The sequence below is a fragment of the Triturus cristatus genome, chromosome 2_2 (assembly GCF_964204655.1).
Source record: "Triturus cristatus chromosome 2_2, aTriCri1.1, whole genome shotgun sequence".
Classification (NCBI taxonomy): domain Eukaryota; kingdom Metazoa; phylum Chordata; class Amphibia; order Caudata; family Salamandridae; genus Triturus; species Triturus cristatus.
In genome coordinates, this window is record NC_140582.1 from 329849785 (window position 1) to 329877372 (window position 27588).

The 27588-nt window shown below is 50.9% G+C and overlaps 1 protein-coding gene across 2 annotated transcripts in view; it reads left to right on the plus strand.

The window, feature by feature from the left end:
* Positions 1-27588, plus strand: part of TBCK (TBC1 domain containing kinase) — a 1508203-nt gene that overhangs the window by 65636 nt on the left and 1414979 nt on the right. The gene's annotated exons all lie outside the window — the stretch shown is intronic.

Sequence of the window (27588 nt, forward strand, 5' to 3'; positions counted from 1 at the left end):
AAGTGAGCAAGGGACTCACGTCTGAGCATACCCTGCCAACTTATGGCGAACAAAGTAAAAACCAAAGGAAATGATGGACGGAGTGTTGAACATTGCAAGCACTCACCCCCAGTCAACTGATCTGGGTTTAATCCATCCAAACAGGCACGGCATGGTGAGCAAAAAAACGATGGATTTAGGCCTAGATCTCTGTACTGGGGTGGATGTATGACATTGTTCTGCATTCTGTCCATCAATTGTTGTTTTTGCGGTTTTCTTTTACATACAAGAGACTGGACACATTTCTGAAAGAATCTGGAAAAGGTGGAGGTGGATTACAGGAATTGATGCTGAGTACATCCCAAGCAAAAGAAATTGTGCATCTAATTATTCTTCTCCGCTGATCACTGCACCGATGTTGATGAGTGATGATCTAGATAAGGATGATGACCAGTGGTCAGAAACAGTGTGTGTATTTACAGTTGGGATCACAGATAAAAAGCAGTGGGGAGATGAACTGTTTGATGATTCTCTCTTGATGGAGGAGCGGAAATATTTGAGTTTGGGCTGGCCAAACAAAAATAGTATGATAGAATAGGGTCAGGCCTTCCCTGTCCTGTCCGTTAAATAATTGGTAGCGAAAAAGGTACTTTAATTAGAGGCACTCTGTTACCCCCGCTTCTACGTGGCTTTTTTGGAAGGTTGTTAGTAATTTAGCTTATGAAGGATGTTTTGGAGTGGTCAAGTCTAAGCAGAGGTTATTGCTGGACATTTGGTGGCCCAGGTTGGACGTGCAAGTTGAGAGAGCCATTTTAAAGTGTGGTAAGTTTGCCAACAGAAACAAAGTGCTCAAGCCAAGTGTTCAGCCCATGCAGTGTCCTTTGTCTCCTAACAAGCCTTGAAAGGAGGTAATCCTCCATATTTGCTTTTCCTTGTTGATTTGGTTTCCAGGCAACCAGATAGGACTGCCAAGGATAGCAAGATCACCTCTCATAGTCCTAAGGCTTTTAGAGGAAGTGTTTTGGAGAGAGGGTTTGCCTAAAATTGTTTTAACTTAGAATAGGACACAGTTGTGCATCAAGGAGGTGGGTACATTTTAGAGCAATGTGGAATCCAACATAAAACATGTGCATAGTATCATCCTCAGACTAACTGAATATTTGGAGATTTGTATAGCATTTTTAAAGAACAGATTCAGTTGAAAGGATTCAATGGTTTACCTCGAAAGAGGAGTTACAGGATTGTTGTTGAACTATGGCATCTCACCTAATGCCAATACAGGTAGAATGCCCTTCAAACTGTTTAGAGGAAGAAGATGCAATATGATAATTTCTCCAGTATGGATGAGCTGGATCAAAGGGTGGATTAATGTGTCTTTGAAGTAGGAGGAAAGAGAAGAGAAAAAGTAAGCAAAGGGACAGGAAGGAATGTTATTCAAGAGACCGGTCATGAAAGAGTTTTGTGAAGTTAAGGGGTTGGGTGCCTTTGAGGTCACCGGTAGGTTGTTTGGAGTGGTCTAAATTTGCCAAACCTGTCCAAGGCATCAAGATACTCAATAATAAAGTGAAAATGAGTGATGGAAGAATCCGGAATGCGAGCTGTGTATGTGTATCTGAAAAAGGATTGTTTGGCGATGAAGTGAGGGAAAAAGATATGATGGGAATTTCACTGTTTATGGCAATATGGGTGTAACTAAAGAATTGGGATTGATGAGAAGTGGTAGAAGATTTTCCTTTTGCATGTTCTCATTTTATAGATCATCTTTGTTTCTATCCAGCTTCAAGTGTTCTATAGTATATAATTTTCTTTCATTTCCATTGTGTGTTCTCGCATGTAGTGTTTTACATTATGTGTCTTTTTGGGTAATTGTAAAGATTTTCCAAAAATAATTTAAAAAAGAGGCTTTGTGGCATATCTATGATGTATACCTGTATCTGAAGGGTCTTAGTGGGGACAGTTGAAGTGGAGCAGATAGTGGGTGGAGTGTTTCTACTAAATCTTACTTTAGCTTCGATTTATTAACTAGATTTGCTTATTCTGCACTTAGCCAATGTAAGCAGTGGTACAAAGTTATTGTATCTGTTCTCTGAAAAGCACAGTTTACAATTGCATTTTAAATTACTTATGTGTCTGTCATTTGCACAACGCATACGTAGCCAAAAAGGCAGCGAACCACTACCATTGGTTAAAGACAAACATGCAGTCAATGATTTATTGGAGAGGTAGCTTATTATTGGATTAGTTGATTGTTACTGCGTTGTAAAATAGTGTTCTTTAAAGCGATGTATCTTCAACTCTTTCCTAAATTGGGGCAGTTTTGGAGCAATCCTTGTGGATAGAAATATGTTTTTCCAGATCCTGGTTGCATAGATGGAAAAGGCCTGCTTCTTAGCTTATTTGTTTTTACACATCTTAGTCTCTGGGTGTGTTGAGAGCCACCGGAGATTGTGCGCTTTTCCGCAAGATAAGCAGGAGTTTGGGTCATGGTAGCTTAAATGATGCTCCTGGCTTTAAAGATGGTGCTTGTTTGCAAATGAATTCAATGGGGTTCCATCAGAACAGTGGTGGTGTGATCACATTTCTAGCAGTCCTGGATGAGACATGCTGTGGTATGTAGGAATACCTTAAGGGGTGCCAGTATGAAATCTGGGGGGCTTTGGATCAGGGCATTACTGCCACCCAGAGCCGAGAATGCAAGGGCTTGAACAGCTGTGCTGATGTCACTTTCAGGAAGAAATATTTTGACTTTCTAAAGCACAGTAGTGCTAGTACAAGGCAGTCTATGTGTGTTTTGTCTATGTGTCATATGAGGGTGAGCTTGATGTGCAAGGTGAGTCCAAGTGACTTGGCATTCGGTGAAGTTGGGGTTTGAAGCACTCAAAGATTTTGGTACCGAGTGCTGTTTGTACTATTTCTTGCTTATTCTTTTTTTTTTTTTTAAACCTTTATTTTCAAGAGTCAGGACACAGCTATTCAGCCGACAACCCGGAGGTTCGGCAGCTTCGATAAAGAGGAACAGAGACGCGTCCACAGTACAGTGAAGGAGGAGTGCAAAGATTCCATTTTTTAAATAAACACAAAACACACAACAACCCCCAGCAAGGCAAGAACACTGAATGCCCATGGTGATAGCCCCCCAGGGGAGGCAGGACCCCAATCATCTACCATTTACAGTACCGTGAAAAGAGGAAGAAGGGGGACAGCAGGGGCCAAAGAAGTCCATTAACCATACTGAGCTGGAAAGAAGGTTAGGAGGAAAGCTGTTCCTCGGGGGGATCCAGATCAGGGGCAAGACAAATTCCCCCCCTGTATTGGTTCCACCTCCCCCAGATGGCGTGCCACTTCCGAGGGCGGCCTCTAGCGCAATATACCGTCTTCTCCCTTAGCATACTCCAGTCCATATTTTCTTTCCACGCGGTCAATGTGGGGGGGGCCACGGATCCCCACAATCGCGCTATATCTCTCTTAGCGACCATGTTGCCCAGTGTCACCCATTGGGTCTGCGCCGCATTGTGTTCAGTGGGCCCCCAGACATTCAGGAGGCAACACCGCGCTTCCGGCTGCATAGCAATGCCCGTCACCTCCCCCATCACAGCATGGACTCTCCGCCAAAATTCCGTGATGACACCACATTCCCAAATGATATGCAGGAAAGTTCCCACCATACCGCATCCCCTCCTGCATAGGCCGTCCTCCGAGAATCCCATGTGAACCAACCTTGGCCCCGTCACGTACACTCGATGCAGTATTTTAAGCTGCACCAGCCTCAGACGCGACGGGATCGCAACCTCCTTAGGAGAGGAAACAGCAGACTGCCAATCCTCGTCATCCAACTCGAGGCCATCCCTAGACCACTGGTCCCTCAACCCCAGAAGCATATCCGCCCGGACGTTTATCAGTTTCTTATAGATGAGCGAGATCGTGCTCTCGGGCATATGACCATCAAGGACCCGGTCCTCCAAAGGAGAGGACTCAGGCACCTTCTCACCCTCTATGAGGACTGATCGGAGGGGGTGACGCACCTGAATATAGCGGAAAAACTCAGATGGCCCCAGCTCATACTCCTTCTGCAACTCTTCAAAGGACTTCACCCTCCCCTTAATCAGGACATCTCCGACCCTGGAGATGCCGATCAAGTCCCATTTGTCAAAGCCTTTTGTGTGCCAAAGCCTACCCAATCTCTCAGATTCAAACAGCGGGGTAGCGAGGGTGAGCCTATCCTTCCAGCCCAGCGAGTCAGTTGCTATCTTCCACACACGCACCGCCACACCAGTGGGCCCCGTGAGGGACGAGTCCAGGGACCGCGAATACAACGCCCTGTAATAGTTACCACCACGCAGCAACCACCTGTCCATGGCATACCCAGGGCTGAGGGCCGGGCCATAAAACCCATGATTAATCGCACTCAGCTGGGTGGCCCAATAGTACCGTCGGATGTCTGGAAGCGCAATACCCCCGTCGTACCATGGGAGCGTCAACTTTGCAATAGCTATTCGCGGCCGCCCGTCCCACAACAAAGCTCGTTGGAGGCCTTCAACCTCCCGAAAGTAATTGGCCGGTACCCAATCCAAAGTATTCTGCAGCGCGTAGAGGAACCGGGGAAGAGACATCATTTTGAACAGGGCCGCACGCCCAACGAGGGAGAGCGGCAGCCTCCGCCAGCCCTCCACATCCCGCCTTAGGCGCGCTAGAGGGGGGAGCAGGTTCCTCTCATATCGCATGGGAGAATCCATGGAGATAAAGATCCCCAGATACACGAAGCCCTGCTGAGCAACCTGGATCGAACAAGTTCGAGGGATCGGTGGAACCTCGCCACTAAGAACATATAAATACGATTTACTCCAGTTGATAACGAGACCCGAGTTCCTACCGAAAGATGTGAGTACGTCACAGACCACTATAAGTGATTTCTGGGGTGAGGCAAGATACAACAGGATGTCATCAGCATAGAGCGATATACGGTCCTCGTGCTCAGGCGACCATCTAAGTCCCCGTATATCCGGGTGCCAGCGTATCCACGCGGCCAGCGGCTCAAGGGCGAGGGCGAACAGCAATGGCGACAGGGGACAACCTTGCCGAGTACCCCTCCCAAGCTGAAACGGAGTCGACGCCCGGCCATTTACCACCACACTCGCAAGAGGGCCCTCATACAGCAACTTCACCCAGCTCACAAAACCGTGGCCAAAGCCGAACTTGGTCAACACGGCCCACAGATATGCCCATTCCACCGTGTCAAAGGCCATCGTGGCATCGAGAGACGCCACAATAGCTGGTTCACGCAGCGTGCCCGCCCTGGCGATTACACCATGTAGGCGCCGAAGATTTAACGCTGTGTTACGATGCGGGATGAATCCGGATTGATCCGGATGGACCAAGTCACCGAGTACCCTGATCAAACGGGCCGCCAGGATTTTAGCCAGAATTTTCGGCTCTGCGTTAAGGAGTGAGATAGGCCTATATGAGGCACACTTATCTCGGGGTTTGCCCTCTTTGTGTATAATCACAATCGTCGCCAGTCGCTGATCCAGCGGGAGGGCCCCACTCCCCCGCGCCTCCACAAACTTGGCGCGCAGGTGAGGGGCAACCCTATCCGGAAATAGCTTGTACAGGTCGACCGGCAAGCCGTTCGGACCCGAGGCCTTGCCCGATTTCAACGCGCGGATAGCCCCCGCCACCTCATCGACCGTTATGTCACCATCTAGATCGTCCCTATCTATATCAGAGAGACAGGGCAATGCAATATCACGCAGGAGGTCATGCGAGTCCTCGGGCGGCCTGTCCGACACTGAGGCATAAACCATACGGAAATAGTCCGAGAAACAGTGCACAATCCTCTCAGGTTCCATAATCACCTCTCCCCCCTCTCCCGTCAACTCCGGCACTACTCTATTGACCCGTTCTTTTTTGTCCAGCCAAGCCAGGAGTTTCCCGGCCTTGTCACCAACATCATACAGACGGCCCTGCTGTTCCCTACCGAGGGACTTAGCGGCATTCGTCACCAGGTCCTTATACTCGGATTGCTTCAAGCACCGCTCATGCAGTGAGGCCTCTGTAACCTCATCCTCCAGCGCTCCCTCCAAAGCCGCGATCTCCTCCTCAACCTGCAAAACCTCGCCATCTCTCCGCCGCTTGGCAGCCACTACAAGGGAGAGGGCTTCCCCTCGCAGCACAGTCTTAAATGCTTCCCACAGCGACACTGCCGAGTCCACGGATCCCTGATTGTCCTTGAAAAAATTATCTACTGACTTTACCAGCGCGCTGCGCGTCTTGGGGTCTCGGAAATACCAAGGGTTGATAGGGGCCACCCTTCCCCCTCCCTCCCGACCCAGATCCAGCCTGACCCACACCGGCGAATGGTCAGATATGCCACGCGCCATGTGCCTGGCCTCAGACACCAATGAGGCATGCGCAGCCAGAGTGAGTAAGTAGTCAATCCTAGAAAGGCTACCATGCGCCCCGGAGTGGAAAGTGTATTGGCTCTGTGTGGGGTGCCGGAGCCTCCAGCAGTCAATCAGGCCAAGCGTATCTAGAAAGTCTGGAAGCCACTTCTGAGCCCCCCCGTGTCTCTGGGCGGGTATCTATCCAGCAGGCCGGAGCCAACAGCGTTGAAATCACCTCCCACTACAAGCATACCCCCCGGGAGATCCAGCAGGGCCCTACCCAGATCTGTGAAAGTGGAGGCCTGCAGGGCCGGCGGGACATAAACCGAAACTAAAACCAAAGTTCTTCCTTCCCACCGCCACAAACCTCCCCCTATCATCAACAATGGTGGAGTCCACCTCAAATGGTAGCGAGGCTCTGACTAGGATGCCCACACCCCTGGACCCAGAGGAGAATCCCGAATGAGCTATGAATTTATAACCCTTCCTATTCAGGGCATAGCACGTATTACCTATAAGATGCGTCTCCTGCAGCAGGGCGACATCCGGCAATGACCGTTTCAAGAATTGCAAAACAATCCCACGCTTAATGCGATCCCCCAAACCATTCACATTCCAGCTTATAACACTTAAACCCCTACCCCCCATCCCCAAACGTAAAGAGGCCCACCCCACACCCGAAGAGCCCCCATGGAACAGTCCTGAAAATAATCACTATGCCTTGCTGAAACAAACCCCCCAACAACAACCCCAAAATCCCGGAAACCCCCCCCACCCTGCACCCCTGCTGCAGCTTACAAAGCCCCCCCCAACTTGCAGTGTGCCTGTCGCCCTACCAATCCCAAAATCTACAAAAAGTACCCTAAGGGAGGAAAGAGCTCCCCTCGTCCTCCCACAACCTCCGTGTTTACTGCAAGTCAGTATCTAAAGTCAGTCCGAGTCAGTCCGGTTCCGAATACATCAACCTTGTTCATCCCGGCCACTGTCCCCGTCTACGGCAGTGTCCTCTTCCGTGCGTCGTCGAGGCAGAGCGTCCAGCCATTCATCCGCCATGGCAGGTGACTCAAAGAAGAACGTTCGGTCTTCAAACACCACACGTAGTCTGGCAGGGAAGAGCATGGCGTATTTCAGATCCCTCTCCCGAAGCCTCCTCTTCACCCCCAGGAAGCCCTGCCGCTGCCCCTGCTGGGTGAATTCAGGATAGAAATTCACCGACGCGTTCTGGAAGGGGACCGGGCCCGTTACCCTCAAGGCCTGCAGGATAGCGTCCCGGTCTCGAAAATGAAAGAGCCGGGCGACGATCGGCCTCGGTGTGGCTCCCACCTTGGGCCGCCCACCAGGCACTCTATGGGCCCGCTCAACTGCGAAGAACTTCCCTAGACCCTTAGGCTGCAGATGATTGAGCACCAAGTCCTCCACGAGCAGGTCCACTGAAATCTCGTCCGAGGACTCCGGGACTCCAATAATGTGCACGTTGTTGCGCCTGGCCCGGCTCTCGAAGTCCTCCAGCCGACGGGCTGCGAGATCATGCTCGGTCCGCAACTTACGGACCTCGGTCTGCAGGTCCGAGATATCATCGGCGAGGCCCGTGGTCTTGATGTCCAGGGATTTGACCCGTTCATTTGTTTTGCCCAAATCCGCGCGGATCAGATTAACATCCACCAAGATGGTATCCACTTTGTGCGCCAGGGCATCAAACTGTCTCCCAATCGAAGTCTGCAGCCCGTCAAGTGCACCCATGACATCCTGCAGTGAGAGCTCCGGGGCCAAGGGTGAAGCAGTCTTCTGTGTATCCGGGGACTGGCTCGGTGCACCCGGTGACCCCTTCTGCTGGGCATAGCGGTCCATGTTGTTGGCTTGAGTGTAGGCTCCCCGCCTGGTGGCCTTGGGCTTCGGCCGATCCACCTCTGCTTTGCCCGACATGATGGGCTCGAGCAGGTCGGGTCAAACAGGACTGCCCTCTCTCAGCGAGAGAGAGCAGGAGTGCTCCGTCTTACGATGGGTCGCCAGTGTGGCAGCAGAGCGTCCAAGTGATAATAAAGCAGACGCGAGCACTTCCTGGGCTGGGCAGACAAAGGGCGAGAAAGTGAAAGTGAAAGGATAGAGACCTCCGTCCGGCAGCTCACACCTCACCTGGCCGCTGTTGTTCAATTAGAGGTCGGGCATCCTGCCAACTCGAGCCCCTGGCATCCCTCGGAGATGGGCCTCAATCTTCCGCCATGCATAACTCCGGTTCCCGGTGGGCGATTCGACCTCGGGTGGCATCGATCGCCTCCCTGACAAGTCATCTACACGATGCCATGCATACAAACAGGATTATGTACAGGATAGACGACGGAGGGCACGAGGGTCTCGGGAGCTCAAAGCTCACGCGGCCATCTTGGTCAAGCGCTAGGCTCCTCCCCCCCCTTCTTGCTTATTCTTGAATAATCTAAGAAATTATTTCTTGGTTGTGCTGTGCTTTTGGTAGGCACTGAACATCCACACCAGGATGAGGTGCAGGAAATGTTTGAGGCATTTGATGTCTAGAACAGAGTCTTTCTGTATTGTTGATAGGCTGATAAAGCTTGATGCTGTTGCTTTTATTTGGGAGGGGGCTTCATGTGGAGAGTGAAGATGGCAGAGACAGGTAAAATGACTGAGGTACTCCACAGGTGATCAGGATCTTTTGGGACCTGGAGGTGCCAGTGTGAACACACTGGTGTGAATTGGAAAGGTTAAAAGTAAAACAATGAAGGACATTGACAGTGAATCCCTATCGAGCCTCCAGTGTGTGGGTGAGGGTTGGAAGGTTGCCTGTGTCAAAGGAAGTTGAGAGTCTCAGCAGTATCAGGAAGAAGGGTTCATTTTCATCTGTAGTCAGGAGGGCACTTTCTTCAATGTGTAAGGGAGAGGTCTCTGTGGTGCAGTTTGATCTGAAGCCAGACTGGAAGTCATGCAAGAGATGCTTAGCACTGATATGCTCTTGGAGTCGAGTGTAGACTACTTTTTCAGTGATCTTGCTGATGAGGGGTAGATGAGTAATGGGCTTGTAGTTGGCAAGATCATCTATTTCTAATTGAGGTTTCCTTAAGAGAGGGACAATCTGACCTGTCTTGAAAGCTTGTGGTAGACGTAGACAATGGTGAGTAGGAGTGAAACAGATTCCCTGGTAGAGCTTTGATGAAGTACGAGGATATTACATTGGAAGAAAATGGAATATTATGTGGTATGGATGAGTACCCTTACCATCCAATATTATCACAATGCCTCAAATCCTTGGATTCACAACAATAATCCTTAGCTCAGTGCTGGCAGTGTGGCAAAGAGCAGTCATTACTGGAGGAACGTGTTAAGTTTTTTACAGTACCATAAGGGTTCATAAGTAATTGACAAGACTCGAGAAAAATCCAACACCATTTTATAATAATAGAGTATATTTTTATGTAAATTTAGACACCAAAACTAACTAAGTCGCATACATATAACCAGAGTTAAAGCATTAAATAGTGCATACATTTACCATTGTGGTCAATCAGAAAAGCTGCTAGTGACAATCTGTCATTTAGGGGTCGAGTTACCTTGTACTCTCACAGGCTAGAGGTCCTTGGAGTCCCAGGACCAGGGTCCAACAGCCAGTTAAATTGTTCTTGGCCCCTGGAGTCCGGGTGCAGTGGTTGTCCTGGCTGTCAATGGTCTTTAAACGGGAGTCGTGCCCAAGCTGCTTTTACCATAGGGACCATTCCACCAAAAAGGGGATGCAAATATACTAGAGCGCGGTCGTTGCTGACATTGGTCACACGTATTGTGAAGTGCCCTTTAGCAATAAAAGTAAAGAAAAGGAACTTCGACGTCTTGTGGTCCAGGGGAGTGCGGTAGCAGCTTGAAACTTTGGTGAAAGCCAGACCACAATTTCCAGAATTCACTTAAGCTTTTACTTTTGGACGATCCCCCTGAGGGCACGATGGCCAGCGATTCTTTACATACAGAGCATCGTTTTCCCTACACTTTGCAGGGGGCTGATCCCACCAATCCAGGAGTCTTAGGGTACTTCTGGCTTCCACAGGGGGCCCCTCACTTCAGGAGTGTTGAGTTTTAGCCAAGGACGAGTCTGTTGCATCAGGGAAACAATATTCCTTGTTTGCTTTTTGCTGGTGGGCACAGTGTTATTGGATCTGACACAGGTCTCCTCTTGGTCCTTCTTTGAAGTAGATGTTTCAGATTTGAGGTTCTGGTGTCGGTGGGGGGGGGGGGTCCCTTTAATCCTAGATTTAGGATTGCTAGGGGTGTGGGACCTAGTAGCCAATAGAAGCTAGTTCATGCAGTTAGTCTGCCCCTGAGGTGACACCATCCGGTGGCATGAGTCACCTTTTCTACCCAGCAGCCACTCTTTCTGCCCTTCTGAAGATGGCAGAGGTTAACTTTCGATATACAGATCAGGCTGCTCACCCTGGAGGTGTGCACCTCCTGCAAACCTAATTTCCTGCCTTGCCAGGGTCCAAGCATGCCTGGGGCAAGTGAAAGGAATGTGTCCTCCTTAGGGGGACAGCCCAGATGCATATCAGAAGCAGTGCAGCCTTTGAAACTCACCGCTCTAATGTGTCACCTCAATAGCCCACTTAGGAGGTTTGACCTCCTTCCTTCCCAAGTCTTTGTTCTGATTCCTGGGAATGCTCACACTGCCTGGCAGGAGGTCAGAAACCTGTCTTGGTGGCATGTGGGGTGGGAAAACCTGGGCTTGCCAGCTAAAGCACGTCAGCTAGGGGAACCAGGTGGGCAGCCAATAGGTAGCCACCTGGGTGCATGCCAACCATCCCTTGGCACCAGATTCAGAGGCGAGAAGGCATGTTTTTTTATAACAAACTCTACATATTTAGGCGTTACCATAATGGAACTAGCAACCCGAGAATGCCTGGGTGCAAGTCCCATGTATCCTATGGACTGCCTATCACTTATAGTGTACTTTAATGGTAAAGCCACTATAGAGACATATATACGTTTGCACTTACATGTCTGCGCTCTTAATATACTGCACCCTGTCTCCTGGGACAAGAGACCTTCTTTAAGGGTGACTGACATATACTTAAGAGCAGTGTTGTGACCCTGTCACACATTGTGAGGACAAAGTCAAAATAAAGGAATGAAAATTGTTCCTACAGTCTGCAGTGGCAGATCTGTTTATCTGGATCACTCAGAGTGGCACAACCAGTGCTGCAGGCCCTGAGTACCCCTTTACCACCCATGCCCTGGGTACCACAGTACCACTTACAAGGGAGTTATGGTCTCTGTCAATCGGGGATGCCAATTACACATCACTTTTAGGGAGTGAGCACTAGCACTGGAGCCTGGTTAGCAGGCTTCAGTGCACTGTCAGAGTCGAAAACCAGCATCTAGTAGTCCAAATGGGGGAACAAATGGGGTAATGTCGGCAAAGAAAGCCCGGTTTTGTTACGCACATCAACTTCACAAGAAATGACTTTGACAGCTTGGAGGAGCCTAGCGCGTGACCAAGATGGCCGCGTGAGCCCGGAGCTCCTGAGACCCGCGCTCCCTCCGGCAAATATCCTGTGACAAATCCTGTCTTTCACACCCGGAATATTGAAGGCGAACCGTTGCTGAGGTGATTGTCGCTGTCCGGACTGAAATCGCCCACCGGACGCCGAAGTTGTGCCACACGGAAGGTCGCGGCCTGCTCCCCGGAAGATGCCCGGGGCTTGCGCTGGCACGGTGCCCGAACACTAATTGAACAACAGCGGCTGAGTGTGGGGCGAGCCATCGGAAGGACGGTGTCATCACTTTCACTTTCACTTTCCTGATTTCATCGCGCCCTGGCTTGGGAGTGCGCCGCGCCGGCCATTTGTCGCACTGTTTTCTCTGGATGGGCAAGGGTATTGCTCTCGGCTGCGGATCACGATGTCAACCAAATCGGAAGCCGAAAAACAGAAGCCCAAGAGCACCAGGCGGGGAGGGTACACCCAAACCAACAACATGGACCGTTATGCCCATCAGAAGGAGTCGCCGGGCGGCTCGGGTCGGCCACTGGAAGCCCTGAAGGACGGTCTACCCCCCGCTACGGAACCAACCCTCCAGGACGTTATGGGTGCCATCGAGGGGATGCAGGCCTCTATCGGGCGGCAATTCGATACCTTGGCACACAAAGTGGACACCATCTCGATCGACGTTAACTTGATTCGGGCAGACCTGGGGAAAACCAATGAACGGGTTCAATCCCTGGACCTTAAAACTTCTGGCCTCCTGGGGGATGTCTCCGACCTGCAGCTGGAAGTCCGCAACTTGAGGTCCGCGAACGACCTCTTTGCCCGACGGTTGGAGGACTTTGAAGGCCGGGCACGGCGCAATAACGTGCGCATTATTGGGGTCCCGGAAAACTCGGAGGAACAGTCTGTGGACCTGTTCGTGGAGGACTTGGTGGTTAACCATCTGGCGCCCAAAGGCCTCAGTAAGTTCTTTACTGTTGAACGGGCCCACAGAGTCCCTGGTGGGAGGCCCAAGGTGGGGGCCCCTCCGAGACCGATTGTCGCAAGGATCTTTAATGTCAGGGACCGGGACGCCATTCTACAAGCATCAAGAGTGTCCGGCCCGACGGCCTTCCAGAACACCACTGTGAACTTTTACCCCGACTTTACTCAGGCGGTGCAGAAGCAGAGGCAGAGCTTCCTGGCGGTTAAGAGAAGGCTTAGAGGGATGGAATTGAAGTACGCCATGCTCTTCCCGGCCAGACTGCGCGTGGTGTATGAAGAGCGGACTTTCTTTTTTGATTCACCGGACATGGCGGGAGAATGGCTGGACACATTGCCCCAGCGACGGGCCGGCGGGGAGCATGCTGGTGGAGCAGAAGGTGGTGGTGTGGATCAGGAATGAGGACTCTGGTGCAAGATTATTTTGACTTTGCCCCGGACAGTGACTCGCAGTTTTTGGTTTCTCTGGGAGTGTAGTAACCCGGGGGGTGGCGGGGGTATGAAGGGAGCTTTCTCCTCCTCTGGGTTTCTTTTTGTAGATTAGTCTTAGAATAGGGCGACAGGCACACTGCAAGTTGGGGGGGCTTTTCAAGCTTACGCAGGGGTGCAGGGTGGGGGGTGGACTGGGACTGTTGGGATGGTTGTTGTTGGTTTTTGTTTTGCAAGGCGTAGTGATGCAAGCTTCTGTAGCTCAAGTGCGGTTCTTCGGGGGGGGGTGGCGGTCTCCTTACATTTCGGGATGGGGGGTAGGGGCTTAAAGGTACTCAGTTGGAATGTTAATGGCTTAGGGGATCGCATTAAGCGAGGGATCGTTCTGCAATTCTTGAAGTGATGTTCCCCTGATATAGTTCTACTGCAAGAGACGCACTTGATAGGCAACATGTGCTACGCGCTCAACAGGAAGGGCTATAAATTTGTCGCGCACTCGGGGTTCTCCTCGGGCTCCAGAGGGGCTGAAATACTTGTCAGGGCCTCACTGCCGTTTGAGGTTGATTCCACCACTGTTGATGAAAGGGGGCGATTTGCGGCTGTGGCGGGGAGGTGGGAGGGCAGGACGCTGGTCCTGGTCTCTGTGTATGTCCCTCCTGGGCTGCAGCCCTCCACGTTTGAGGACCAGGGGAGGGCTCTGCTGGATCTTCCAGAAGGGATGTTGGTGGTGGGTGGAGATTTTAATGCGGTTGGCTCCGGATTGCTTGATAGACACCCACCTAGGAGCACTGGGGGGGCGCAGAAATGGCTTACGGATTTCGTGGATACTCTTGGTCTGGTTGACTGTTGGAGACTGCTGCATCCCACTCAGCGACAATACACCTTTCACTCAGGGGCGCACGGCAGTCTCTCCAGAATTGATTATGTACTTACTTTGGCTGCACACGCCTCCTTTGTGTCTGAGGCTAGGCACATGGCTAGGGGTATTTCGGACCATTCGCCGGTGTGGATCTGTATGGATGTTGGTCGAGAGATGGGAGGTAGGGTGGCCCCGATTAACCCCTGGTATCTCCGTGACCCTAGGACTCGTAGCGCTGTACTGAAGGCGGTCGATCGCTACTTCCAGGAAAACCTAGGCTCGGTCGCGTCTGCGGTGTCCTTGTGGGAAGCGTTCAAAACTGTGCTGAGGGGAGAGGCCCTTTCCTTGATAACGGCGGCCAAGCGTCGGAGGGATGCGGAGGTTGTACAGCTCGAGGCGGAGATAGCGGCTCTAGAGTTGGCCTTGGAGGGGGAAGTTCTGGAAACAACGCTGCACAAATTGAGCCTTAAGCAGTCGGAGTATAAGGCCCTGGTGACGGACGCGGCCAAAGCCCTGAGTAGGGAGCAGCAGGGGTGACTGTACGATGTTGGGGACAAGGCCGGGAAATTAATAGCGTGGCTGGATAAAAAAAGAGCGGGCTAACCGTGTTGTGCCAGAACTTGTTACAGAGGGTGGCGTTAGTGTTACTGAGCCGGATGGCATAGTTCAGTGCTTCGCTGATTATTTCCGTACGGTCTACACCTCGGTGTCAGGATGGGGCTAAATGCTACAATCACGCCGCGCAGTTCGTTAGGACTGCATCGAGTTTGGGTTAAGCCCTCCCTCTGCAATTTTTGGACAAGTATTTAGAGCTTGGGACCTCGTTCAAAGATGGCCGCCGAGTTTACCTGACTAGCCCATTACATTTGAAGTCTCGCGGGATCACGAGATTTCGTCTCCTCACGAAGCGCGTCGTGCTGCGCACTTCAATTTGACCATAGTCGTGTGAGGGAGCTTTAACTCACGCTCCTCACAAAAGAACTCTTGATACTTGGAAAGACAGTTGTCTTCACAGAACATTAGTAAGTGTTTGGAAATACATCTCCGAGAGGATTGAAAACTCAAAGCCTGAGTGAGAGAGAAGAAGAGATACCAGAGTTCCAGAGTTCCAGAGTAGCGTCCGTATCTCCAGGGTTCTTCGTCCTTCGGTAGGCTTACCGTTGAGCAAGGGGTCCACCTGGAGTCAGGCAGCAGTTACGGTGAGAGTGTACATTCAGTGTCTCGAGTAGCAGAATCGGAGAGACAGTTGTCCAGTTTATTTTCCACTTCGCAGAACTTGCTTCACCTGCTTCCCCTCAAGCTCCGTCTCCCTTTCCCGCCCTCAGCGCTTTTCCTTGAACTTTCCCTTTTCCTGTCTATCCTTCCCTGTCCCTTTTTGCGCGTTTCCTAAAGAGCAAGGGAGCCTCAAGACTTCACTGCAACCATCCTTCCAAGCAGCTAAGACTGGTAGCGGAAGAAAGAATCACAGGTTATCCAAACAACATTGAAAACTGTCCAATCGGCTAAGACCAAAGTCTGGTAAGAAAGAGTAGGAGAGTAATGATAAGGTGGAACTCTGAAGGAAGTAAGTGAAGAGTAACCTAGTGTATTTCTGTGCTATATACAGGTCAATAGAAAGCCGTGAACAGAACAACATCGAAAAATATAAAGAGAGGCAATACTCAAGCAAAAGATCTGGTAGGAGAAAGGCTTAGAAAAAGAGAGAGCAATGAACTTGAAATGTTAAGTAGGTAGAGAAGGTATTGAAAGGCATTCTGTCTCCCTCTGTGCATTAGGTCTCCCTGAAATCCCGCTGAAGACTGAGGAGGGAGCCAGGCCAGCTCGAGTGTCTCTTTCTCTGTCCAACTCCCCTTTCCCCCTGCCTGGAGCAGCTGAATTAACGCAGTGAGCTCCGGGAGGAGGGCATTGGGAACTATCTTCATTCTGCCTCCGTGGAGAGTTTCCGTTTGGCCTTCCTGACAGATTGAAGTGCCCACGAGTTTCCTTCACCTGGGCAGAATGGCGGAGGGGTTCAGTTTAAAGGCCTTAGGGGATATGTTGGAGGGGATTCAGAGGGAATTAGGCACCCTAAGTGATGAAAATAAGAGTTTAAGGCAGGAGGTTATGGCTTCTAGACAGGAGACACTGTTATTGTCCCAGAGAGTTAGTGAGATATCCTCAGGGGGAACCTCCGCTCAAACCTTTCCTAGTGATGCACAAACAAAACAAGATCCACGCACTGTAGCACAGGTTGTACACTCCGTGTCCCCTATCATTCCTTTGGCCCCCCCCGAAAGATATTGTGGAGACCCTCAGAAGGCGCAGCTGTTCCTCACCCAATGTTCCTTACATTTTATGTGTCGGGCCAATTTATTCCCAGATGCTCAATCACGAGTGGCCTTTATTTTATCCTATTTGGGAGGGGATGCTGCAAATTGGGCCATGCCATTAGTATCTCGGGACGATCCTTTTTTATATAATTTAGAACAGTTCAAGACAGAATTCCTCAGAATCTTTGACAGACGTCGAGTATCCCAAGCTACAGATAATGAACTCTTAGAACTGCGCCAAGGTAATAAGGATCTTATCTCCTACTTAACCCAGTTCAATAAACTATTGGTGGAGACCAATTGGCCAGAGGAGAAGAGATCAGCTTTGTTTTATCGAGGCCTACGTGATGACATCAAAGATACCTTAGCACAGATTCCCAAGCGACCTGTCGAATTCTCAGAGCTGGTAGATTTAGTTCTTGAAATCGATTTTCGCAGCGCAGAGAGAAGGGGCGAAAGGAAGACGAAGGACTTTCGCTGGAATTATCCCCGCTTTGACCGAATGAAGACAGAACCCAATAAGTCAACTGGTGGAACGGTAGAAAGTGAACCAATGCAAATTGGGTCTGTTCGTGGCCCTTTGAGTAAGGAGGAGAAGGATCAAAGAAGGCTGAAGAAACTATGCATGTATTGTGGAGGATCTGGGCATTTTGTGAGAGAGTGTCCGAAGAGGCCGAAGACCCCAAATCCGGGAAACTCCCAAAACCATCTGTAGGCGGAGTCGCTCAGATGGCGAAGGAGAAAAATCAGACTCCAAGTGATCACCAAATTTCGAACACTCTTCAGACTCGGGCGCCACATTTAACCTTACAGATGAAATTAAGATTTGGGAGGCAAGAGCGGCAAGGAGTGACAATTATGATTGATTCAGGTGCCACTGGCAATTTTTGCGATATCAAATTTGCCAAGAAGATGGGAATCCAGGCGATGCGTAAGGAGCGGAAGGAGTCAGTTCGGGCTGTTGATGGTACTAACCTCTCATCGGGTCCGATCACCCATCACACCGAAATGGTGGAATTGATTCAGTCCAATGGACATAGCGAGATCTTACAGTTCAACCTGATTGATGCCCCGCAATTTCAGATAATTTTGGGACTTCCTTGGCTGACCCTGCATAATCCTACCATCGATTGGGAAGATCGAACCATCGAGATGGATTCCGTCTATTGTGCTGACCATTGCTTTTCCTCTGAGAGCGAGTCTCCCGAACCATCTTTGGCCACCTTGCTGTCTTTTAGTGGAGAGTCTATTGGAGTAATAAACACCATGAAAATTCCAGCGGAGTATCAAGAATTCCAAGAAGTCTTCAGTGAACAGGAGGCCGAGAAACTCCCTCCACATCGTTCCTACGACTGCACCATCGATCTGGAACCTGGGGCAGCATTACCTTGCAGTAGGGTTTATGCGTTAACTGAAGCGGAGAACTGCTATCTGAAAGAATACCTAGATCGTTACTTGGCCAACGGATTTATTCGACCATCACAGTCCCCAGTGTCTTCGCCACTATTTTTTATTCCGAAGAAAGAGGGGTCTCTGAGAACCTGCATTGATTATCGTGCAATCAATCGGGTAACGGTCAAGAACCGCTACCCTTTGCCTCTAATTTCAGTTCTCCTAGATCAGATAAAGGACGCTAAGATATTCACGAAATTGGATCTTCGTGGGGCCTATCATCTCATCCGAATGAAAGAAGGCCATGAATGGAAGACTGCTTTTAGGACGAAGTACGGATTATTTGAGTATCAAGTCATGCCTTTTGGCTTGTGCAACGCTCCAGCAGCCTTCCAACATTTCATCAACGACATTATGGGAGATTTGGTGGATCGGATCGCAGTGATTTATTTGGATGACATCTTGATATACTCCACTGACCCAAGAGAACATTCAAATCATGTAAAGGCAGTCTTGGAGAGATTGCGCAAGCATCAACTTTTTGTAAAACTGGAGAAATGCGCCTTTAATGTGCAAACTGTGGAATTCCTAGGTTTCGTATTATCTCCAGGAGGAATCACCATGGAAGCAAAGAAGGTGCAAGCGGTGGTTGACTGGCCGTCACCAAAGGATGTGAAAGAGATTCAGAGATTCTTAGGATTCGCTAATTTCTATCGGCGATTCATCCAGGGATTCTCGCAGAAGATCATTCCAATTACCAGATTGCTGAAGAAAGGTGTGAAGTTCCACTGGACAGAGGAGGCTGAACAAGCTTTTGAGTTTCTTAAGACGAGCTTCACCACTGCTCCCATCCTGCTTCATGCAGACCCTACAGAACCTTTCTTTGTGGAAGCTGATGCTTCTGATCAAGCAATTGGTGGGATTTTGTCTCAACGACACAAGTCAACTGGGCAACTACATCCAGTGGCCTATCATTCTCGGAAACTGAATTCAGCTGAAGTAAACTACACCATCGCTGAAAAGGAGTTGCTGGCTGTGAAAGACGCCTTTGTCGAATGGAGACATCATTTGTTAGGTGCCAGACACACCGTTACAGTGTTTACAGACCACAAAAACCTTCAATTTCTAAGATCTGCAAGAACGTTAACTCCCCGTCAACTACGATGGTCTCTATACTTCGCGGATTTTGATTTTGTGATAACTTATCGACCAGGAAACAAGAATGGGAAGGCGGATGCCTTGTCCCGGATTCAAACCGAAGACACCGAACATTCTGTGACTCCGCAACCCATAATTCCTGAATCCAAGATTGTGTGTTCCATTTCTGAAGCCCATTATCAAGAAACAATCCGGGAGCTAATGTCTGAAGCCGAGATGGCCGAGTGGGCAAGTCAAGAAGAGGGTCGGCAAGTCATTAATTCCTTGCCCTATCAAGACGGGGCTTTATACCTTCCTACCAAGGAGATCCAAGAACAAGTTTTGAAAGACTGCCATGATCAGCCGTTGGCTGGCCACAAGGGAGCTATGAAGACCATTGATCTGGTCCAGAGATACTTTTGGTGGCCGAATATGAATTCTCAAATAAAGAGATATGTAGAGTCTTGTGAGATCTGTGCCCGGGGAAAGGCTAGCAGGCAGGCACCACAGGGGTTGTTACAGCCTTTGCCCACACCACCGCACCCTTGGCACACCGTCACATTAGACTTAATAGTAGACCTCCCACTGAGTAAGGGTTACAACACCATCTTAGTAATTGTAGACACTTTCACCAAGATGAGTCACTTCATTCCAGTCAAAGGGATCCCTTCAGCTTCTGAATTAGCTCGTCTTTTCAGGGAAAACATCGTAAGGGTCCATGGAGTTCCCAAGTTAGTGATTTCAGATCGGGGACCCCAATTTGTGTCACACTTTTGGAAGGCGTTCATGAAGGGAATGGGAGTGGAGGTCAGACTATCTACTAGCTATCACCCTGAGACCGATGGTCAGACTGAGCGAGTGAACCAAGAGCTTGAACAGTATTTGCGTCTGTTTCTCTTAGATCAGGGAGGTGACTGGCCAGATTTACTATGGATGGCTGAGTTTGCACATAACAATGCCAAACATGCTTCCACAGGGTATTCTCCCTTTTATTTAAACTCTGGGTTACATCCTAATCCCTTTAGTAACCAGGGAGATTTTGGAGTTCCAGCAGTCAATGATTTATTCACAGATCTGAGTAGGGCACGTAAATCTGCAGAATCCAACTTACAACAGGCTAAGGCAGGCTACAAGAAACAGGCAGACAAACACAGAAGGAAGACACCACAGTATCAAGTTGGAGAGTCAGTATGGTTATCTTCAAGGCATCTTAGGTTAAAGGGAAATAGGAAGTTCCAACCTCGCTTCATAGGTCCCTTTATCATCGAACAAATTCAAGGTCCGGTCACTGTCAAATTGAAATTACCTGCTCAGTTAGGAATTCATCCAGTGTTTCACGTATCCCTTCTAAAGAAGACAGCTCCTAACCTCAGACTAAACAGGCCTCCCCCCCCAGTGAGGGTTGACAAACATTTAGAATATGAGGTAAAGGGAGTGCTAGATTCCAAGAGGAGCAAAGGAACTCTACATTATTTAGTGGATTGGAAGGGGTTTGGTCCTGAGGAAAGGTCATGGGAACCTGCAAAGAATGTACATGCTCCTAAACTAATTAGACGATTTCATGCACAACATCCCCTGAAACCAAGACCGATGGATCGGTCTTTGAGAGGGGGTACTGTCAGGATGGGGCTAAATGCTACAATCACGCCGCGCAGTTCGTTAGGACTGCATCGAGTTTGGGTTAAGCCCTCCCTCTGCAATTTTTGGACAAGTATTTAGAGCTTGGGACCTCGTTCAAAGATGGCCGCCGAGTTTACCTGACTAGCCCATTACATTTGAAGTCTCGCGGGATCACGAGATTTCGTCTCCTCACGAAGCGCGTCGTGCTGCGCACTTCAATTTGACCATAGTCGTGTGAGGGAGCTTTAACTCACGCTCCTCACAAAAGAACTCTTGATACTTGGAAAGACAGTTGTCTTCACAGAACATTAGTAAGTGTTTGGAAATACATCTCCGAGAGGATTGAAAACTCAAAGCCTGAGTGAGAGAGAAGAAGAGATACCAGAGTTCCAGAGTTCCAGAGTAGCGTCCGTATCTCCAGGGTTCTTCGTCCTTCGGTAGGCTTACCGTTGAGCAAGGGGTCCACCTGGAGTCAGGCAGCAGTTACGGTGAGAGTGTACATTCAGTGTCTCGAGTAGCAGAATCGGAGAGACAGTTGTCCAGTTTATTTTCCACTTCGCAGAACTTGCTTCACCTGCTTCCCCTCAAGCTCCGTCTCCCTTTCCCGCCCTCAGCGCTTTTCCTTGAACTTTCCCTTTTCCTGTCTATCCTTCCCTGTCCCTTTTTGCGCGTTTCCTAAAGAGCAAGGGAGCCTCAAGACTTCACTGCAACCATCCTTCCAAGCAGCTAAGACTGGTAGCGGAAGAAAGAATCACAGGTTATCCAAACAACATTGAAAACTGTCCAATCGGCTAAGACCAAAGTCTGGTAAGAAAGAGTAGGAGAGTAATGATAAGGTGGAACTCTGAAGGAAGTAAGTGAAGAGTAACCTAGTGTATTTCTGTGCTATATACAGGTCAATAGAAAGCCGTGAACAGAACAACATCGAAAAATATAAAGAGAGGCAATACTCAAGCAAAAGATCTGGTAGGAGAAAGGCTTAGAAAAAGAGAGAGCAATGAACTTGAAATGTTAAGTAGGTAGAGAAGGTATTGAAAGGCATTCTGTCTCCCTCTGTGCATTAGGTCTCCCTGAAATCCCGCTGAAGACTGAGGAGGGAGCCAGGCCAGCTCGAGTGTCTCTTTCTCTGTCCAACTCCCCTTTCCCCCTGCCTGGAGCAGCTGAATTAACGCAGTGAGCTCCGGGAGGAGGGCATTGGGAACTATCTTCATTCTGCCTCCGTGGAGAGTTTCCGTTTGGCCTTCCTGACACTCGGTATCGGACAGGCCGGTTGAGGACTCGTGTGAGCTTCTGCGCGATCTGGCTCTGCCTTGCCTCTCTGATATAGACAGGGACGATTTGGATGGTGACATCACAGCTGACGAAGTCGCGGGTGCTATCCGTTCACTGCGCCCGGGCAAGGCCTCGGGCCCGAACGGTCTGCCAATTGAGTTCTATAAACTCCGTCCGGACAAGATTGCTCCGCATCTGCGAGCTATGTTTGTGGAGGCGCGAGAAATGGGATGCCTTCCCTTTGACCAACGTCTGGCGACAATTGTGGTCATACACAAAGACGGCAAGCCCAGGAATAAATGCAGCTCCTATAGGCCGATTTCGCTACTTAATGCCGAGCCGAAAATCCTTGCTAAAATACTGGCCAACCGCGTGATTAGGGTGATTGGGGACCTGATCCACCCGGACCAATCCGGTTTCATCCCGCATCGTAACACTGCGTTGAACCTTCGGCGCATCCACGGCGTGCTCGCGCGGACGGGGACGCTGCAGGAGTCGACCGTTGTGGCTGCACTTGACGCCACGATGGCCTTTGACACGGTAGAGTGGGCATATCTGTGGGCGGCACTTGCAAAATTCGGCTTTGGGCCTGGCTTTGTTGGCTGGGTGAGATTACTATATGAAGGACCCTTGGCCAAAGTCGCGGTCAATGGTAGGGCGTCCTGTCCGTTCGAGCTGGGGAGGGGCACCAGGCAGGGTTGTCCCCTGTCGCTGTTGTTGTTTGCTCTTGCCCTTGAACCGCTGGCGGCATGGATAAGATGGCACCCGGACATAAGGGGGATCCGATGGTCACCAGATCATGAGGACCGCATCTCTCTTTATGTCGACGACATTTTGCTATACCTCACCTCCCCTAGGAAGTCTCTCATAGTAGTCTGTGACGTTTTGGCCTCTTTTGGTAGGAACTCGGGTCTCACCATTAACTGGGGTAAGTCGTACCTGTATGCCCTGTATGGAGACGTCCCTGTTCTCCCGCGGAATTGTTCGATCCAGATCGCCCGGGATGGCTTTTTGTATCTAGGGATCTATATCTCCGCCGATCCGATTGTTCGGTATGAGAGAAACCTGCTCCCTCCATTGACGCGCTTGCGGCGGGATGTGGCGGGTTGGCGGCGGCTGCCGCTTTCCCTCCTGGGCCGGGCCGCGCTGTTCAAAATGATGTCTCTTCCCCGCTGTTGGACTTGGCCCTTCTGGCAGGTTCACCCCTGAACTTTTTTGATTTTTACTGGTGACTTGGTGTGGTGATTGGTTGGTTTCTGCGCACTTTCCCTGTGTCCCAGGGTAAAGTGCGTGCGTGCTCTGAGTGCATGAGGTGAGATAGGCCTGCCCTCCCATAGGAATGCATGGGGAATGTATGTGTCCCTAGTAGTTCCTGATGCGTGGGGTGTGCAGGCCCGAGTTTGGTATGTGCGGACTCGTGGGAGTGAATGCTGCGCGATGATGTGTGCGGCGTGTATGTACCTAGTGTGGAAGTGCCACTTCTAGAAGTGGGCACTTCTGTGTGCAGTGTGTCTGTCGCGTGATTGGCTGGTCGTGTCATGTGACGGGCTAGGGATTCCCCAGTGTCAGGATGAGTCACCCAGTGGTGAATGGGGAGATCATCAGCTAGATGGGTGGGAGGAGTCCACCTGGGTCCTGAATAGGACAGGGTTTTCCAAACACAATGCTGGCCCCGCCCCCTGTGGTGCGACTGACGACCCTAGCCCTGCCAATGAATAGAGTGAGGGGCTGAGCACATCAAGGGTGCTCCCCAACCAGCTGCGACTGGTTTTCCCCCTCACCCTGAACCCAGAACAAAGGGTTTGTCTGTATAAAAATGGGGCTGTGTCCCCACAGAAACTGTTCTCTGCCAGGATCTTACCTGAGGGGGGCTGCTGCTGCTGCTGGACCAGAGGACCGCCACCTGGACTACCTCCCTGCCTGGAGGCCCAGTGAGCTGGCTCTGGGTCCAGCCTTGCCCCCCCCCTGCCCTGCTGCATGCAGGGAAGAACTCTGCTGGACTTGCGCTTTTTATTGTATGCTCCCCAAAGCACCTGGAAGCGCTGTTCTTTGACCTGCAGCCTGGGAGCGTTTTTTTTTCATTGATAGCGCTAGGAGCGCTTTATTTTTGCCAGCCGGTGCCCACCCGGCGTTTGCCCCGTTTTCTGCCGATTCTAGGGTCTCCTGGCAGGTGCCCACCCTGCCAGGGACATTGCTGAGGCTGTAAGCGGGTGCCCACCCCGCGGGATATTGTTGTTATTATCTCGAGGGAGCCCACCCCTCTTACGGCAGGAGAAATCACCGCAGCGGCCCGAGCCGCGGCCAACAGGAAGTCAGGCAAGTCTTGAAGAGACGTGGGCGGGGCTTCCGGCCGGGAAGCTGAGGGACCCCGAGGGCTGCGTCTATCCCCAGCGGTGCTCCCGGTGTGTAGGGAGCCCCGCAGACACCCCGAGGCCCGCCAAGGAAAGAAGCTAGCAGGTCTGCCCGGGGCCCTCGTGAGCTGAGAGAGCCCCGGTGTCCCGGAGAGGTCGGAGCGTGGTATGCTCCGTGTCCGCCGCCTGCTGAGACCCGGGAGCAGCCGAGAGAACCAGAAGCAACGCGGGAGTCCCAGGTGAGTGGGGCTCCACGCGGTGGAAGATTCTGCCTGTTCGGCCCCTCTTCCCCCCCCCCCAGCAGCGCCGCAGGTGCAGGCTGCTGCACTGAGGGGGCAGTTCTTTCGTTGCATTGCTCGGAGTGTGCTCGAGTGGCACTCCAACGCGGGCCATAATTGATCCTAGAGCCCCTGAGAGGCTCCAACGAAGGTGCCCATTGTTTTGTTGAGCCCGTGAGGCTCCCAACGTTCTGGGGGCATTCTTTGCGCGAGAGCGGCCCCAGATAACAGTGGGCCGCTCCCGGAACCAAGGCTCATTTTTCCGCTGCCCCGCCTGACAGTGGGCAGCGGCAGCGTCCGGGGGCATCTCCTTGGCGACCACGAGCCCCGTGAGGCTCCAACGAAGGAGCGCATTATCGATCAGAGCCTGCGAGGCTCAGGGGCATTTCTTGTGTAGAGCCTGTGAGGCTCAGGGGGCCACAAGTGTTTTCTTAGAGCCCAGAGGGGCCCCACGTGACTGTGATCTGTGTTCAGAGGGCACAGTGGTGCCCACGTTCCTTTTCCCAGCTGCCCAGCACTTAGTGGGCAGCTGCAACGTTTAGGTTGTGACCTCTGCGTTTGGTTGTGCGCTTGGCTGGCGCAGCTGGCGCAGCCGTGCCCTAAATTCTCTGGACATAGGACGTCCAAGCCCCAACAAGGCCAGTTGGCCTAGGGACTGCCACAGTGGTGGCTAATGTGAGTTTGGCGCTATTGTTCCTTTCCTGCACCTCTGAATGTGTTTATGCGTCATGTGCTTTGCTTTACACCTCTAAATGTATTTTTTGCATCCTGTGTTTAGGTGCTTAGACCCCTACAGGTAGAGTGATACTTAGGTGGTTGTTTTTCCCCTAGTACAGGTGGTGCTAGTGAGGTCCTAGTTCCCTGCGTGGTATTCCTAAAGGTGGTTAGGGTTGCGTAGGTGGTACGTTCTGATACCAGTAGTTACTGGTTGTGTGCTATATGTTCTATTTTTAGTGCTACAGTGATTGTATGTGCTATGTTCTAAAATAGTATCCCTACGTTCTAAGTGCTATTTCTACAAAGTGCTAATTCCTGACAGTGGTCCATGTGGCCCTGTCCCCTGTATATATAATCCCTTGTAAATTCTGCCCGTGCCTGTTGGCACATTATAAAGTGTGTGTTTTTATCTAATGTGTTGTGTATAATACAAAGGCTATTTTTATATAATACCTTGTGTGGAGTTTCCTTTGTGGTGGGCCTTGGGTGTTGTTGCTGGGTGCGCGCGCAAACGCTTTACACATCGCCTCAGGGATAAGCCTGACTGCTCGTGCCAAGCTACCAAGGGGGTGAGCAGGGGTTATCTTTGGCGTGTAACTCCCCAGCCCTGACTAGAGTGGTGGTTTCTGCCTGACTTTGGCACAAGCCTTAGCCAACCAGAAATCCCATTTCTAACATTGGTGATCAGCGGTGGGATTTGGACTTGCGTTTGCGCTGTACCGCAGCGGCAACTGGCCGCACTACAAAACTCTGCATTTAGATAAATCACATGGTATAGGGATTATTGTTTTAAAATTGTTTTTAATTGTCATTTCCTTGGAAATGTGTTTTTGTGCACTGTGAGTTAGGTGTCCCTAGCTCGGGAGGGTAGATCATCCCCCTTAGTGCATTGTGTTTTCTGGATTCACCAGAGGGTGGGATCCAGTGGTGGCAGCGTAATAGTGTCCTGTACATTTGTCCCCCGCCCTGCGCCCAGAGTTGGTACCTGTGTCACGTGGTGGTCAGGTTGAGGAATCCGGGGTGGTAGAAACTGCCTTACCAGTCCGAGGGGAGGGTTGTGTGTGGATGAGTGGTGAGTGGCACTAGGCAAGTGAGTGTGAGTTCTCTGGGTTAGAGAGCTTGCTGAATCTTTTTGTGAAGTGTGTACTCCTGTTAAGCTCAGACCCCGAGGTTCCCTGTGTGATCTTTTCTCTAGAACGTCTGCCAGAATGGAGCCTGCTTTTGATCTCAGTGATCTAGTTTATTACAGTATGCAGGAGTTGGAAAGGTTCTGTAGAGAGAGAAACATAGGGGTGAGCGAGTCAGACACGGTGTACGAATTGAGGAACTACATGATTGGATGGCAAGCAGATGAATGGGAACGTGAGCGCAGTGAGGAAGAAAGGGCCCGGGCCTCACACCTGGAGGGTGGTGGGTCCGTGGGGAGCCCTGAAGATTTAGAAGATGACAGTACCTGGACTCCAGTAGAGAGTGAGGACCCCGTAGGTAGGGAGTCCCTTGCTGGGTCCAGCGTAGGAGATAGCGCCTCATCCCTTTCCTTGTCCCCTGAGTATAGTGGTAGTTTTCTGGATTCCCCAGTGAGGGTGGAGTCCAGGGGGGGCAGCGATATAAAGTGCAGTACAGAGAGTCCCAGTCCCCCGAGTGTGGTACCTTGTTCCCGAGAGGAGGAATGTAGGTTGAAGTTCAGGGGCAGTAAGAAGCTGTCTCACCAGTCTTGGGAGGAGGCTGTGGAGGAATGTCATGATGCACTGGTGGACTGGTTGGTGTTTAACCCGGAGCAGGATTTGGATGGAGTACTAAATATGATTATCAAGGAGCAGATGCTCAGTAGTTGTTCTCCAGGGTTGCGCCAACACCTGTTGAGGTATAACTCTTTTTGTCCATTTGAACTTGCAGAGGAAGCAGACCGCTGGGAAAGGGCCAGAGGTTCTCTAGTGTCATTAGTGAGTGATTCCAACAATAGTGGGTCAGAGATCCTCCAGCCCAGCGTGGTGGAGGAGGCTCAGTGTAGCCCAGCTAGGTCCCAGGATAGCGAGGAGGGTGTAGGGGCTCACTGCCTGGCTCAGTGGAGCAGGAGTGAGGGGGTGACCGAGGGTCCCCAGACGCCCGAAACCCTGCCTCAGGACTTGGATGGTTTCATGAGGGAACACCAAGTTGGGGACCTAGGCTGTCCTGTTAGTCCACTTGAGGAAGATCTCTTAGTGAATGGAGGACCTAGAGCACCTGTAACCAGGGCTCCTGTGGTTCTGGAGTCTGGCGGTACCGCTCCGGTAGGGAGGGTACAGGAGTCCAGCGTGAGTGATTGGGGGATGAGTTCCCCAGTGGAAGAGCCGGTGGGTCAGGGACTTCCCAGTTGGGCTAGGTTCCCGTGTAGTGACCAGGGTGACACCACTTCTGTTCTGGGGGA